This window comes from Amblyomma americanum, chromosome 1 (assembly GCF_052857255.1).
Source record: "Amblyomma americanum isolate KBUSLIRL-KWMA chromosome 1, ASM5285725v1, whole genome shotgun sequence".
Lineage (NCBI taxonomy): Eukaryota > Metazoa > Arthropoda > Arachnida > Ixodida > Ixodidae > Amblyomma > Amblyomma americanum.
The window spans coordinates 542,516,974-542,532,518 of record NC_135497.1 but is presented as its reverse complement, the minus strand read 5'-3'; the positions used below and the strand labels follow the sequence as shown (position 1 = coordinate 542,532,518).

Genomic DNA, 15,545 nt, shown 5'->3' with positions numbered 1-15,545 from the left:
GCACTTTGTGCCACTCCCTGTTGTGAAACTGTGAATGCAAGACAAATTGAAAGAATAAATGCAACAATTCAATGGGATAAACAAAAGAAAACATGCTGGTGTTGACATCATTTCACTGTAATAAGGGAGGGTGCTGGCACACTGCATCATACCGTATTGGTCTGGCTGGCTGTCTTGTGGCAAGCAAGAAAGTCTTCCTACCGAGAACAAGAATATTGCACTAGGGCTTCAGCAAACCAGCTCTCTGGTAATGAACTTATGCACTAGGAACTAAAATGCCAGCTAAAACTTACCCTGGCCACTCTGCACAAGGCCCCGCAAAGAATCTGCACCAAAGAAGCACAAGCAAGAAGACAAAGAAATGAAAATTGAAGAATGAGACGGGACAATCATGCAGTGGTATTAATCCCCTGCCATGAATCAGCTGGCATGTCACATCTTACCAGAACGCTGTGAATGCAATGAACGAGCGTGACCTGAAAAGCACAAGAACAAAAGCACCAAGGTTGAGTAAACCAGCTCTTCCAACCAATTTGCCAGCAAGAACTCACCCGAGGCAGTCCGCAGAGATAGTTGGGATGAATCTGGATCAATGAATAAAAACAGAAAGCCATCAAACAGTTCAAAGGAATGAATGAGATAAAAGACACGCGTGCAATGCTAATCTTCCTCTGCACTGAACCAGCGAGCTGACATGTCGCATCTTACCAGAACATTGTGGCAGCCGTGAGCGAGTGTGGCTTTCTGCAAAGCAAAAGAACAAATGTGCTAAGGCTTCAGTGAACCAGCTCTCCAAACCAATTTGCCAGCAAGAACTTACCCGAGGCAGCCCGTGAAGACCTTTGCAGTGAGTCTGGATCAAAGAATAAAAATGGAAAGACGTCAAACAATTCAAAGGAATGATTGAGATAAAAGACACGCGTGCAATGCTAATCTTCCTCTGCACTGAACCAGGGAGCTGACACGTTGCATCTTACCAGACCATTGTGGCAGCCGTGAACGAGTGTGGCTTTCTGCAAAGCAAAAGAACAAATGCGCTAAGGCTTTAGCGAACCAGCTCTCCAGACCAATTTGCCAGCAAGAACTTACCCGAGGCAGCCCATGAAGACCATTGTGAGTCTGGATCAAAGAATAAAAACGGAAAGACGTCAAACAATTCAAAGGAATGAATGAGATAAAAGACACGCAGGCGATGCTACATTCCTCTGCACTGAACCAGGGAGCTGACACGTTGCATCTTACCAGAACATTGTGGCAGCCGTGAACGAGTGGCTTTCTGCAAAGCATAAGAACAAATGCGCTAAGGCTTCAGCGAACCAGATCTCCAAACCAATATGCCGGCAATAGCTTACCAAGGGTACTCTGCACAAGCTCCCGTGGCAAGTCTGGATCAATGAGACACAAATGCGAAGGCATCAAAATTATTTAAATGTTGAAGAAAAAATCCCTGCAATGTATACTCTCATTGCCCTAATAGGGAGCACGGAGTTGCCATACGAGATCTTACCAGGTTGGCTTGGCTGGCTATGCTGTACTGAGTAAGAATGGCTCCCTGCAAAGTGTAAGTACAAAGACTTCAGCAAAATGCTTTCCTTGGTCCAGAGCACATGTTGCATATGCTCATACACAAAGACAACTGAAATGCCTTACAGGGCCTAATTTGGGCACTGTGCGAAGAGCCAGAATATCTATGAAACAAATACAAACGAAAGGATGGAATCGAACTCATCCGTGTACTGGTATCTCATGAGTACTTAAGCAGCATGCTGTTAACTATAACAGGTGATTGTTAGTCCAGCATTGTTCTGTGTACTGCTCCATGTTTTTCTGTCTTCTTTTCGTTGGTCCCATCACGGGTAAGCAGAACACTGAACAGTATTCTTTAACTTCCGGCTTCAATGAATGTGATGTAACAACAATTTGATTTTAATTTATTTTAAGAGATATGACAAACGTTCATAGATGTGTTACGAACTTACCCATGCTGTTACTTTCTTCCGTCTGTGGACTCCTGGAAAAGTTTCCATAATAGGTGCCATTGTTACAGTACAACAAAATAACCATTACCTTTGGAGACGAAAAGGTGGCTCCGGAAGGTTAAAACACTGAGCTCCAGTCTCGTCATCATCAGATGAGCTGGACAGCAGCAAGAATCTTCGTCGTTTGCCTCGCCTTTTTTCTATCAAAATGACATTCAGAGTGAGAAAAAAAATTTACTCCGAATGAAGAAAACAGAAGCACATACCTTGATCTGTTGACGTTTCCAAATGGTCTGTATCTTCTGCTTTACGCAGTTTTTGTCGTGCTTTGTCATACTTTTCTAAAAAAAAAGCATTTCATTTCCTTCATCAAGTAGTGTACTGACAAACACTTTGCTATAAATTACGAGCAATTTATTCTACTATAGCATCAGACAGCAATGGCTTAGTGGTCTGCCTATCTGATTCACATGAGGTAGGTGCAAAGTTTGACCCACTGCCCTTGCCTACTCACTGGCTTTACAATATTTACAAGTCTTGCTCTCGCCTGGTGCTTGGGTTTTTTGGGTGAAATGCTTGGAAAAATGGTGTGCCCCGTGAAGTGCAGACTACTGTTAGGCATGACGCTCCTAACAAGCTATTGTAATACCAATAAATTATAGCTAATTACATATTGAAAGGAAGCTAGCAGCTATTACTGACATGCTGGGCAAGATGTTGAGTCACATAGAAGTTTTGGTTCCCAAACTAAGCCGGTGCCTTGTTCTTCACGTCTCTACACACGAAGCCAAGCTGGCATAAGCCTTGGTGCATTTTCCTATCTATTATGCTGTGCATGTATGCTTCCAATGCAAAGCCCATAGACTACCATGTTTTTTGCAGGCATTTCATATTTTTTGCCTCTTAAATGTCTTTTCTGCATTGTGAAGGACACTGCATCAGTGGAACTTCATTACATGCATATATGCACAACTGGAATGTACACTGCAAGTATGTGTGCCACAGCGGTAACTTTTGCTGAAACCACTACAAAGAATCTAAGATTTTCAAAAAGCACTAGACATTGCATACCTGTTTTTTCAAGAAGTTCGATGCTATACACATCTGCAGAAGAGTCCAGCTGGGACCGCATTCGCACTAATTTTTGGATGTTTGTGCTTGAGGTTGGCCAGGAACATTTTGTGTCATTGTCCAAAAGCCAATTGGTAGGCACCACTGCGACACTGTTGCCTTCGACAAACCTCACAACAGCATACATTTCCTATCAACACACGTGGCACATTGTGAGCAAGCAGAGTAGCTAAAATGCAAAGATATATAAGCATGACAGATGCATGAGCCAACACACAAAGTAGATTATGAGCAAGAAAAGCTACTAAAATATGAAAGATGTATATGAAGAATGGATGCATGAGCAAGCAGAGCTGCTAAAATGCCAAGGGTATTATATATGCTGAGTGGATGAAAGAGTCAAATGGATAAGAGGAAAAAGTGCTTACTGAGACTCCAGGCACTCAAGAGGCAGCAAGATGCACCATGACTTAATATCAGAGAGCCGCAATGAAATAAGGGGGCCAGAAGTTTCCTTCGCAATAAAAATGCCAAGATTTGAAGATGTGCATGGCGTGGTGAAGAAGTCGCCAAGAATCTCCAATTTTCTGCCAACTACAACTTTGTGACCATGGCAGTCAAATGCAAAATTTTCGACCATGATGGCAGTTGAATCTCTCATGGTGCAAGCATTGTTTGCTGGTGATGTTCTCAAAGTGAAGAGAGGAAACTTTGCAATGCTGAACTGAGGCCCACGGCAGTTTTCGGCCAAGGGGCCACGGCAGTGCATCTGTGAATACAGCACTGTCTGGTAAGTAGGCTCCTTGGTCATGAACAATGTACCAGCAGCCGTCCTTTCAGCAATGCGATTAGCAAGCTGTTCTAGTGGCTTCTGTGAGTGTCTTATCAGCTTCTTCAGGTGGTGCATGAAATTCTCTGCAGGGAATGCACTAAAGTTGTCGAGAGCTCCATGCTTGGCCACATCATCAGCCAAATGAACCAAGGAATGCACATTATAAGAGACATTGTGCTCACCATAAAGTGATTTAAACGATGAGACAAAGCAGATGAGCAACTCCTTGCCATAGTCACAATAGCCCTGGCACATAGCATCACTGGAAAGTATGGTGATTCCCACATGCAGAAGTAGAAAATGAATGTACAATTTTTCTGGTAGAATGCCCTTCAGAACAGCTGGGCCAAAGTACAGCAGGAAACAACGCAGCTCGGTCGCTTTCCAGCGATAAATTTCTCCCAGGGAGTGTTGCTTCCGGGCAATCTCTTCGCAGTGAATGGTTGCCAGCTCTAGTAACCCTTTTGTGATTCTTTCAACTGCTGATGAAGGCAAAGGATATTCTAGTGAGCCTCTCATCCACAGCAGTATCAATTTTTTTGTGACTCCCAGGCAAACTAAGTGCATGTACTCGAGTGGGAAATGAGATACAAGGCCAATTGGAAGGGAAGAAAGTGGTGCCTCTGTCACATGATATTCCTCCTGCACTTTGTCAGCAAAGCTCACATCTGTTCGCAATGATGCATGTGTGTCTGGAAACACAACTCTACCTTCAACATACTTTTCTTTCTGTTGGCACTTCCCACAGCCATAGTAACCAGAATGTAGTTTTGTGCCTAAAACAAATGCACGGGCAGGTGCATCGCTTGCAAACCCTTTAATAGCTATAGCGAAGTAAAAACCATCAATGCACAGTCTCCTCTCTAGGAGCTGCAGCAATTCACCGATCAAAGAACTCAGGAAATCACACAGTGATGGAGGCTTTTGGTTACCATGGTAGCATGCAACCAAAAACACACCAGTGCCAGGAATGTCATCAGTCTTTGCAAGAATGGGCCAGAACTGGCTCTGGGAGCTTTTGCTGAGTGGAAGCCTATCAATATAGAACATCAAACCAATGCTTTTAGGTAGCCGAGACAAGTTGGAATACTTTGCCAACATGCCTTCAAGGCTCTTTACAATACCAAAGTAGACATATGATCCTTTTCCTGAAGTCTCAACTTCGGCAAAACGTGGGGTTCTCAGTAGCGTCCGCGCATCTGATGGCAAGCTCGCGAAGCATTCATGCGTTTTTAATATTTTCAGAAGTGAGGAAAGGGCTGCCTGTGTAACATTGTGCTCGCATGACCAATTTCTCAAAAGATCAGCTATCTGTTCTGCAGAATCGGCGCGCTGCTCAGAAAACTGGCATTCAGTCTCACTCTCACTACTCCCGCTACGACTAGGTGCTACAACACTTGATCTACCCGGTTCTTCGTGAACACAATATCGGCTATCGTACTCATGCGCGCTCAACTCGCTGTCACTTGACTCTACCAGAGCCTTTGAACGCCCCGGTTGCGGTTCCAATTCGTCATGAGCAGTGACCACACTCTGTACTAGTGGTGTGTCTACACATTCCATTCCGCGGTCCATGCTGGAACAGATCTCCTGAGGAGCTCGCGCCGAATTCAATAACCAAAGCAGAGCGATCATCTAGCTTAAGTTGTGCTGCTTCACAAGAAGGTCTCTGTTCTCGTATGGTTCTTTCTAAGTCGATCTCACGAACTAATGGCTGAATGAGGGCATCAAGTCTACGATGCCGCTGAGTTCGCGAAAGCGCGTCAATGGCCTTTCGTTTTCTTTCCATTGCTGCGTAACCTCAACTCACTTAAAAAGAGACTTCTCGGCCAGGACAGCCTTAGCGCCGACAGCAAATAAACAAGATAAATTGCGTCTTCAGCCGCGTACACAAAGGCAGCGCTGAAAAAAAAGAACGGCGTACAGAGTTCCTCTCATTAAACTTTCAAAGGCCATACTGCACGTGTGATATGCGAGACCGCGAACATATTGACCAAACTGAAACTATGGGACCACGTTTACTCACACCTGGAAACAAGGTGTTGCAGGAGTAACGAAGAGCGCCTCCACTTGCCTTCACCCGTCGCACACAACGTGGTAGTAACGCAGCACTTGCTCGCTCACAATGACATTGACCGCGCAGAAACAAAGGAGCTTAGTTCAAGCGCTGGAACCGAAAAATGCGCGCGCAAGATGCAGTCACGTGATGCCGATCTGTTGCAACCAACCACCTAGTGACGATCAGTAGTTAATAAAACATTTTGCTGGGCGAGTTGGTTCATTTTGCTCGAGGGGATGCTTGTAGCGCGACAAAAAACACAAGGGACAGAGATGAAAGGGACAAAAAAAACATTACTTGAAATACCAGCAAAAAGCAACATAAAATTGTTAATGTAATACAATAAATTTATTTTTTATTCTGATGATTGCTTATGACATGCGCTTGTTTCATTATGGCTGCGCGAAAAGCTAACGATAGCCAAAGCCAACCGCAGCCAGTCGTGTGTTTTCTTGAAACGTGGTTTCGTGTTAGGTCGTATACTGTAAATGCGGGCCCATTTTTTGTCTGCGTGTTCCTTGCTCTGTCGTGTGTATGATTTTAATTATGTGCACAAGCTGCAGCAAACCAGCCCGTCTTTGTACCATGTACGCCACAACGGAAAGCCTTCATGTACTGAACGCGGTGACCGGTGGTGGCGGACAACATGTGTATGGCATACGCGTTACAGCCTTGCAAACAGCCCTGCATAAGCATCCGTGGCACGATCTGTGGATTAAAATGACACGTTGATCTTTGAAAACAATTTTTATTGCCTAGCTCAGGCGAAGTGCGACTGACGCTGTTCGATTCTATCGGAATTGGGTATGCTTTTCGCGCCGCATGACAAAAGACGCGGATTCCTGTTATATAGATTGCATATTTACATGCATTCGTCGGCCGCGGTGCTCCCTGTTTCTATCTCCCGTAACAAATGGCACACGTCTTCGCATGTTCTCAAAAGGGACGTTTAGAAGAAGTTCACTAATAAACCTCTTCTGTTGATGTATATTAAACGTTCGAACAGGGAACAAGACGTCTGCGGCCGTTTGTAGCTGTTTCTAGATTTCTCAGAGACGTTTTGTGTTTCGTGGGCAGTAGGGTGCGATCTTGGGATGTCCGGTGGCGAAGCCAGGGTAGTCCCGCACAAGGTGGAATATACCGCTTCTTAACGTTGTGCAGCGAGGGTAAGTAATCCTTTCCTCTGTGTAGTGACGCCAGTGAGCCAGAATACGGGGTGTATAAACCACATGGGCAAGTAGCTTATTCAAAATGACCTCCTTTGGTTGAGAGGATTAAAGGAGATATTGTAGAGAACATCTTTTTTCCAGGGCACCGAGGTACAGACACTGCCAAAAATTAGCAGATATGTTGTGCTCATTCTATGGGCATATTGTATAGAGCTTAGGCATCTTGTTGCTTTTGTTATTCACGATGCAGCTAACTCTGTGGATAAGTTCAAAAAGTATGCTTCAGAATCAAGAGGCCAAAACAAGAGCGCTAGAGATTGCTTACTTCATCATTTTGTCGAGCACTATTAAATATAATGTGCTTAAAATGATTGGTGTGATTTTGAATAATATTTTTGTAGTCTACTAACAAACTCAGACAGGTCTCGCGCGTATGAAGAAGTGCTGTGTAGGAAATTATAAAGCACGTGGCGAAGTAACTAATGAATTCGAAAAAAAAAATATGTGATTAGATAGAAGCTTTACAGTACTGCCTGCCATTTTCTTGTTGTGTACAAAATAATGTGCAAAAACAGCAATTGATGCCTGACAAAAAAACTAGCATTTATAGTATATTGTCTTCTGCTGCAAAATATGATATGATAACGGTGAAATTAAGGTGAATTCCCACCCCCTGCCCAATCCCCCAAATTCCATAAAAAAATAAATCCCAGAAATGAAAGGCATTAAGTGTATAGTTTTCATTGGCAACCCAGATAAAACAACCGAATGGTTCATTGGAATAGCCACTCTGAGGTCCGTAAAAATGAAAACCACAACAGAAAACAAGATTATGAACCATTAAAAAACATGAGCTCATTGTTTTTGAGTGCAACAGGAGTGCTAATGCAGTGATTATGGTTCTTTGAAATTTCAGCAGCTTGAATTACCTAATCTTTACCACCACCTCCAGCTTTTCTATCTGTCTGTTAGGGTTTGTGTAGCACGTAAATTCAGGCTCACAACGTGTAGGTTCCAGCAGGCGGTTATATTTTTCGCAGTCAAGCGTTGGGTTTCCCCTGACAGCTTTGCATTCATCATAATAGCCTTTAGCGTTAGGCCCCTGAACATCCATGCCGCGTTTAGACATAAGCGAAATGCAAAAACGTACAGAGGTGAGCAACACTTTTCTGGAGCTCTCGAGCTGTGCTCTGTGGAAGAAACGAAGTGAGGTTTTAAAGCAGGAAATGAGTTTCACAGATATTACCTGCACTCAAGCGCAGCCGGATAGGCATGTGAACCATGTAGGTACAAGCACCTTGCCGTAGAAAAGCAGCTGCGTTAAGGTAACCTCATTTGCTCCCGGGCCAGTGCATCACTCGAGTGCTCTAGTAAAGTTTTCACATGTCTGTACGTGCACTGAAATATCGGTGCAGTGCGCTTTAAGGTTCCTCAGGTGCTTGAAATTAATCCTGAGTACTCCACTATGCCATGCCTCTGTTTTGAGATGAATGCTAGTCAGGTTTAACATACGAAAGCTACACTTGGGCTGTGCGTGATGCCATAATTGAGGGCACTGTTTAACTTGAACTACAAGAGGTTCTTTAACCATTCACCGGCACCACACAGGCACTTCGCATTTTCGTCTACATCAGAATGCGACTGCCGAGCAGTATGCGATTTAGCAAGCCGAACGCGAAAGTGACTCGGCAACTGCGGCGGGTACATCAGTGAACGTTTTTACCGCAGCCAGCATAGCAGAGTATAAATTTCCCACTATGTTTTATCATTTTCTTGCGGGTTCGACTGCTGTGCTTCTTCACAACAGTAAAGTTTGCCCCTTTAACATTATGCTTTTGGCATCCACTGTGAGGTTAGCGACCTTTCCTTTTGTGCAAGCGTTGTGTGTATGCAAAATATTCATGCCTCTCCCCCTATCCTTGCTCGCTATCACTGCTGTCTGTGCTTCACCTATCTTCTTTCCTGTCCCCTTATTTCTGTGCAGCGATAGCTGTTGCCACAGCCAGCACCTCTTTTCTCCTTCCATATATTGTAAAATTTTATTCACTTTTTTACTGCGATGCTTCTAGCAACGGTTGCAAATTGACACATGCGGTGTGCACTGTAGTGCAATGTACACGGTGTACATTAATCTTGCCAAGGCAAAGAATATGTAACTGCACACAGTGCAACCATATGCCTCAGGCACCCTTATATTTGCACAGACTTATCTAAATATACCAAAAATTCGTTGGTTTGAATTAGTTGTGTTATGGAGAATACACCGAAGCCCATGTTGGCTGCTGAAAATGAAGTTACTGCTTCCCAAAAAAAAGCTGAAGTGCTTGAAAAGGAATACTTCTTAATCTTGCCCTAAGTAAATAGTAGTGAGACTGGCCTATAGCAAAGAAGGGTGATCTATGGATCATGACAGTCATGAAGTGAACAAGGGAAAGAAAAGCCTCAGTTGCTTGCCAACGTTTCCACAAGAGGATTTGTCTTCGTCTAGGCAAAGCGTTTATCATTGATGGAGTCTTCACTCCAAGGAGGAAGGGCCCAGTGAGGAGGAGGGTGTGAAGTGGGAGGGGTATTAGAATGGTGAGGGAATGGTAAGTCTTGTCCAGGAATGATGGCTGCTAGAGAGGATTAACTGGTTGATCTGCAAAACTGAAAAAAAGGCCAGAGAAGCAGAAAGGAATCCGTGAGTGTGGAGCAGGGAGAGAATGTGGGCTTGAAAGGTTGTGGGTCCAGCTGCTACAGGTGGCTTGGTATGACTAGCTGCGCTGACCTGAAAAACTCGCGTAAAGGAATTAAGCAGCATGGCATAATGAAATACTGGGGAGCAAAAAAAAGATAAGAAGTTGAAGGAAAAGGGAAAAATGAGGGTAAGTTCAGAGAAAGCGCAAAAGGAAGTGGGGAGGGGGGAGGGGAATGTGGAAGCCAAGAGTCCCTGAGAAATGGTAGCAAGAGGTGTAGGTATAAGGTAAAAGTAGAAAGATAAATTGAACAAAGAGGGAAGAAAAAGTAGACGAAAAGAAAAAGGTGATTGAGGGGGGAAGGACGGGTCGGGTTGGAAGGGTAGAGCGAAAGAAACAATAAAGCAGTGTTATGAAGAACTCGGAACTGCTCTCACTATGTGCACCACCTTCTTAAATTACGCCACTGCCAGAATGTACTTGAGAGATCTAAGTTTCCTTGGCATATGTTGATATCCGCTGGCTGTAAGATTTTAAATTTGTGGATTAGGAATGCCCCTGTGTTTCTATTCCTTGCATATTTGAAGCCTTACTAACGAATGAGCAGCTTAAGTTCATCGAAGTTCTGACCACGTTCATTAAAGTGTTCCAACACTGTGTTCTGTATGTTCCTTGCTGTGTCAGCTCAATGACCATTTAGTCTGGCGCTCATTGGTTATATATGGCGCTCATTGGTTATATATATTGTGTCTGACAAGAGGAGCATTGTAGCATGTAGATAGCATTAGATGACATAATATTAGACGATGTAGCTGCAGGATATCTACCTGCTTCAGTGCTCCTGTTGTAACAATGTATCGGAGAAACCAGGCAATCTGTGACCACCAGACTAAATGGTCATCGAGTTGACACAGCAAGGGTACAGAAGGCAGTGTCGGAACATTTTAATAAACGTGCTCACTTCGGTGAGCTTCAGCTTCTTTTTAAAAGTAAGGCTTCAAATCGTGAAGGGGCGGAAAACTCAGAGAGGCATTCCTAATCCACAAATATAAAACCTTACAGCCAAGAGGTATCAACATATCCAGGGGAAACTTAGAACCTCTCAGGTACATTCCGGCACTAGTGTAATTCTTTAAAAAGGTCTTGCACATGGTTAGAACATTTCCCAGTGCATCATAACGCCACTTTATCATTTTGTTCAACCTACCCTCCGCCCCAACACATCCTTTCCCTGCTCAAGAGCCTTTATTTTTCTTTTCCCCTACTTTTTTCTAATCTCTTTTTTCAATTTATCCCTCTAGTTTTGGCTCCCATTGGCTTCCGCATTCCTCCCCCTTCCTTCCTTGCTTTCTCAGAACTCATGCCCATTTTCTCTCTTTCCTTCAATTTCTTTTGTTTTGCCCCTGGGTATTTCGTTCTGCCATGCTGCTTAATTCCTTTATCTCAGTTTTTTAGGTCAACGCAGCCAGTCATACCAAGCTACCTGTTGGAGCTGGACACACAGCCTTTCAAACCCACGCTTGCAATATCTCCATGCTCCACACCCCCGAAATCATTTCTGCTGCTCTGCCCTATTTCTTTTCCCAGTTTTGCAAGTCATCCGGTTAATCCCCTTTAGCAAGCCATCATGCCTGGACAAGAATCACCCTCCCGATCCTAACACCATTGCCATTTCACGCCTTAGTTCACCTCTTAGTTCTTTAGGCCTTAATGTTCGAAGCAAAAAAAAACCGACGCAACTGTTTGAAGGCAAAGGAAACGGACGAAACCCCCTGGTCTTTTCCGACCCTCGAATGTAAGGTCACAATCCACCATGTGAGCGCAAAGCGCAGCTCTCCTTTGACAGCAACGCGTTTGCTCGTACTTGAACATTTGGAAACAGAGTATGCCCGCCAGTTTCAAATTTTCATGGATGGTTCCTTGGACAAGGTCGAACAAGCTAGCGCAGCAGCTTATTACATTCCTTCTTTGGACTGAAAGTGGTATATATGCTTTACTGCTGTCGTATCCTCCACAACGACCGAAAGTGTTGCTATTGAGGCGGCTTTATGGAAGTTAGGGTCTTGTCCGGCTCAACCTGTTGTCATCCTAATTGATTCAAAATCTGCCCCTCAGAGGTTAGAGCGCGGTTATCCTACTGATGCCTTGTCTATAAGCTCTGAACGCTTGGTGCAGAATCTGCACAGCAGAGGCTTTACTCTATATATTTCCAATGGGTGCCCTCTCACTTAGTAGTCAGAGGCAGTGAGGTGGCAGTCTCGCCCATAAAGCTCTGTCAAGAAGCTCATCAAAAAAGTACCTCAAGATGAAAAAACACTTTTCAGAGGAACGGTGCTCGTGGAGAGCACCCCAAAAGTCATGTGTGACCAAGGGACTGAGAAGATCCCAGGCCACTTTACTACATCGAATTCGCACGGGCTCTGCTCGTACTCCTGCCTGGATGCATAAGGCGGGCATGACATCATCTCCGCTATGTTCTTTATGTGGTGTGTGCGGGGTTATAAAACATTACATTATGTAATGCCCAGAGTATAACATGGAAAGTTATGTTATGTTCGCTTCCTTCAAGAAGACAGGAGCCCTTCACAGTACAGTTCAGGACATTGTCTACCTGAGTGGAGACCAGACATGCGGAAGGGAAGCTGAACGCCTTTTTTAACATTTCTGCATGACACTGATCTTGTCTCTAAATGGCGACAGCAGGAACGGACTATGACCTACTGTGATTGAATGTGGGCATAGATGGTGTCTTCTGGAGTGGACTATGTTATTCTGTGAGTGAATATGTGCATGGATCGTGGCACTGCAATGGACTATGTTCTACTGTGACCGAATATGTGCATGGATGGTGACTTCTGGAGATTGGAAACTCAGAGAAGCAATAAAATGATTTCTGGATATGATGTGTGTAATTTGCACAACGCAAATTCAAACACTTTCGAACTGAAGGAAGTAGCTGAGAAAAATACTCAAAGAGGCGAATACAAACAGCTGTAAAAAGCACTCGAAATTACAGTTAACTACTCATCACTAGCAAGCAGCGAATCTCAGTTGCAGGCCCTAAATAACCTTATATGTTATCTTCCTGCACCTGTGCATCTCATCTAGCAGGTTTTAGAGTAAGTCAAGCGCAATACCAATTAAATGAATACATGTCGCTCCACCTTCGCTTCCAGAGACATGTTTTGTGACATATCTGCAGCATGGTATGGATATGTTGCTAGCTTGTAGGATCATGCCAAACGGACAGCACAGACCTCTTGAATGTGATCACAAAAATCAGCAATAAAGATATGCTAGCGCAGAAGCACATTCTATGAGCGTGCAAAAAAGGATTTTATGACATAAAATACATTTTAAATATATGGTCTTGCATAATCAGTATATTTCACAAACTGTGGCCAAAAATTGTGTGTTAGCACCTTAAATTGTCATGATGGAAAAGATTTGGTTTTCGGTATGGTTTGTGAGGAAAGGAAATGGTGCAGTAATTGTCTCACATTTCGGTGAACCCCCGAACCATGCCATAAGGGAACAGAAGAAGTGTCAGAGCTGTCTAGCTTTTGAGAATAAAGATAGTGTGATACAGGTAGTGAAATCAATTTTACAACCACAAGCCATGATATAGACAAAAAAAATCTGGCATGCTTGTAAGACAGAAAAAGAAAAAAATTCTATTCTGAATGATTACAGAAGAGTAGACGCACAATTTTTGGTTGCGTGTTTTATTCTTTATAATGATGCATAGCACAGTAATTGCACGGATCATGTCACAAAATTCGGCGCATCTTTGAAACAAACCGGCGCTGCGCCTAAGCAATCGCGGCCGTGCGCGATAAAGTAAAGCAAAAAAAAAAACAGCGGGGGGGGGGGGGGGGGGGGGAAGAACCCCGGAACGCACGGTGCTTTTCACTCAGCTCGCCGGCGAGGCGCCAAAGTAAGCATAGACACGCGCGGCGTCGATTTTTCTGGAACGTTGGAGAAGTTCTTGCTTGTTGTTGACGGAAAGGGGGTAACTTTTTGTGCACCAAAGTGAACCCCCCCCCCCCTCTCGCTCCGGCACCGATTACTCAGCGTGCCGCGAATGACCTAGATTGTTCTAGAAGGCGGTTTCCGCGCTCGACCAATGGGGTCGCGCGCCCGGCGCAAGGAGGAGAAGGAGTTTGTGCGGGTGAAGCTGCGTGTATGTGCGCGCCTGCCTGAGCGCGAAGAACAAACAGACGCGGTCCGCGCCTATAAATGAAGGGCTGCAATCGCCGTCTGTTAGCCCGAGCCGCCGTTCAAGCTACCGAGAAGCGCGCCCGCTCGACTCCCGGGAGAACACCACTCGCCCAGCCTGGACCAGCGAGACAACGTGCGCCAGTCTGCGGATCGGCCCATCGTGCACCTGAAGTCGTCGGACTGTCGCAGTGCCTGGTGAACTAATTGTGTTATGTTTATTTGTCTCTCCCTGCGTTAGTGCACTTTAGGTGCAAAGATTTTGTTGAATTGTTATCTCTCTCAAGTGTTACCTTGCATGTGTTGCATGGTATTGGTGAATCACTTGGTATGTGCTCGTACGAGTGATAGTGCAATCCTTTGTGTACGAGTGATAGTGCAATCCTTTGTATCGTCTCTTCGCTGTATAAACTTTGTTTTGTTTTGTGAGCCTTTGGCTCCGACTCATTCTCTGGCTTGCGAGCGGCGAAAGCTGGGCACCAAACGACCAACCCCTTGTCACTTGGTAGCTGGTCTCCGGCTGAGTTTGCCACGCCGAGTCGAGGGCATCTCCTCTGTGATCGAGGCCGCTACCCCCACACGCTCTAAGGGTGTCTGGGAACGCACGCAAAAGTGTGCGAAGTGGTGACAGATCACCATGTGCTATTTGGCCGCTAAATTTATACAACCACTAACTTTATAATGCGGCTTCCCCACAGCTTGAGCTTTGCAGTGAATCAAAATAGTGAAGCAATTCTATACGCAGTTTTTTTTACCGCTTACAAGACCTATAAGAAAATTTGACGTCATAGCCGTCGTCTTGCTGTAGGAACCAAAACGAGCGAGGGAAAAATTCAATGATAATAGACTTGCATGTTGTAGGCCTATACCATGTGATGGTTCATGTTCAGTAATGTCTTACGCATCATTAACAAGACAACATGCAACCAAAATTTGGTGTCTGTACCCCTTTAAAGACGGTAGTACTTGACAGTATCCATACAGGCTGTCTTATCTAACGCTGCAGATTTTTCCTTTTTCCTGACAGAAATGCCGCATCCTCAGCAATACATGAATATTTTGGGCTCACAGCACAAGCATCCGCACAAATATCGAATGAGCACTCATCAGCATTTCTGTGAGTTTGATCCGTTTAACGTTTTTCTTTGTGGGATGGAGCAACTGAAAGATGCTAATATTCGGGTACAAGAGGCCTCCTCTTCTGAATAGAAAGCTTTTAGGCTGACGATAAACATGCACTTTATTTTATTTCATTTCATTTATTTTTTCCCTTAAAGGCCCGAAGACATTACATAAGGGGGAAGGCATTACATAAGGGGGGAACATAATCAAGGTCAAAACAGAGAAAGAATAAATGTTTAAAAAGAGAACAATAAAAAAACAGTATGTAACAGTTAAAATAATCTTGTGACACGTATACAACGCAAAGTGGAATGCACAGGATAGAAACAGGTAAAAAATTATATATGCAACACTCAATCAATACAAGAGAAAAATATGCTGCAAAAGACATGACATAAGAAAAGAAAAGTAAATATAAAC

The 15,545-nt window shown here is 44.2% G+C and overlaps 1 long non-coding RNA gene across 1 annotated transcript in view; it reads left to right on the top strand.

The window, feature by feature from the left end:
• LOC144107891 (uncharacterized) overlaps nt 1-12,647 on the top strand; it is a 37,739-nt gene extending 25,092 nt beyond the window's left edge. The window contains exon 5 of the long non-coding RNA XR_013309430.1: nt 12,110-12,647. This is a non-coding gene — a long non-coding RNA (uncharacterized LOC144107891). The remainder of the gene's footprint in view (nt 1-12,109) is intronic.
• The last annotated feature ends 2,898 nt before the right edge of the window (nt 12,648-15,545 follow it).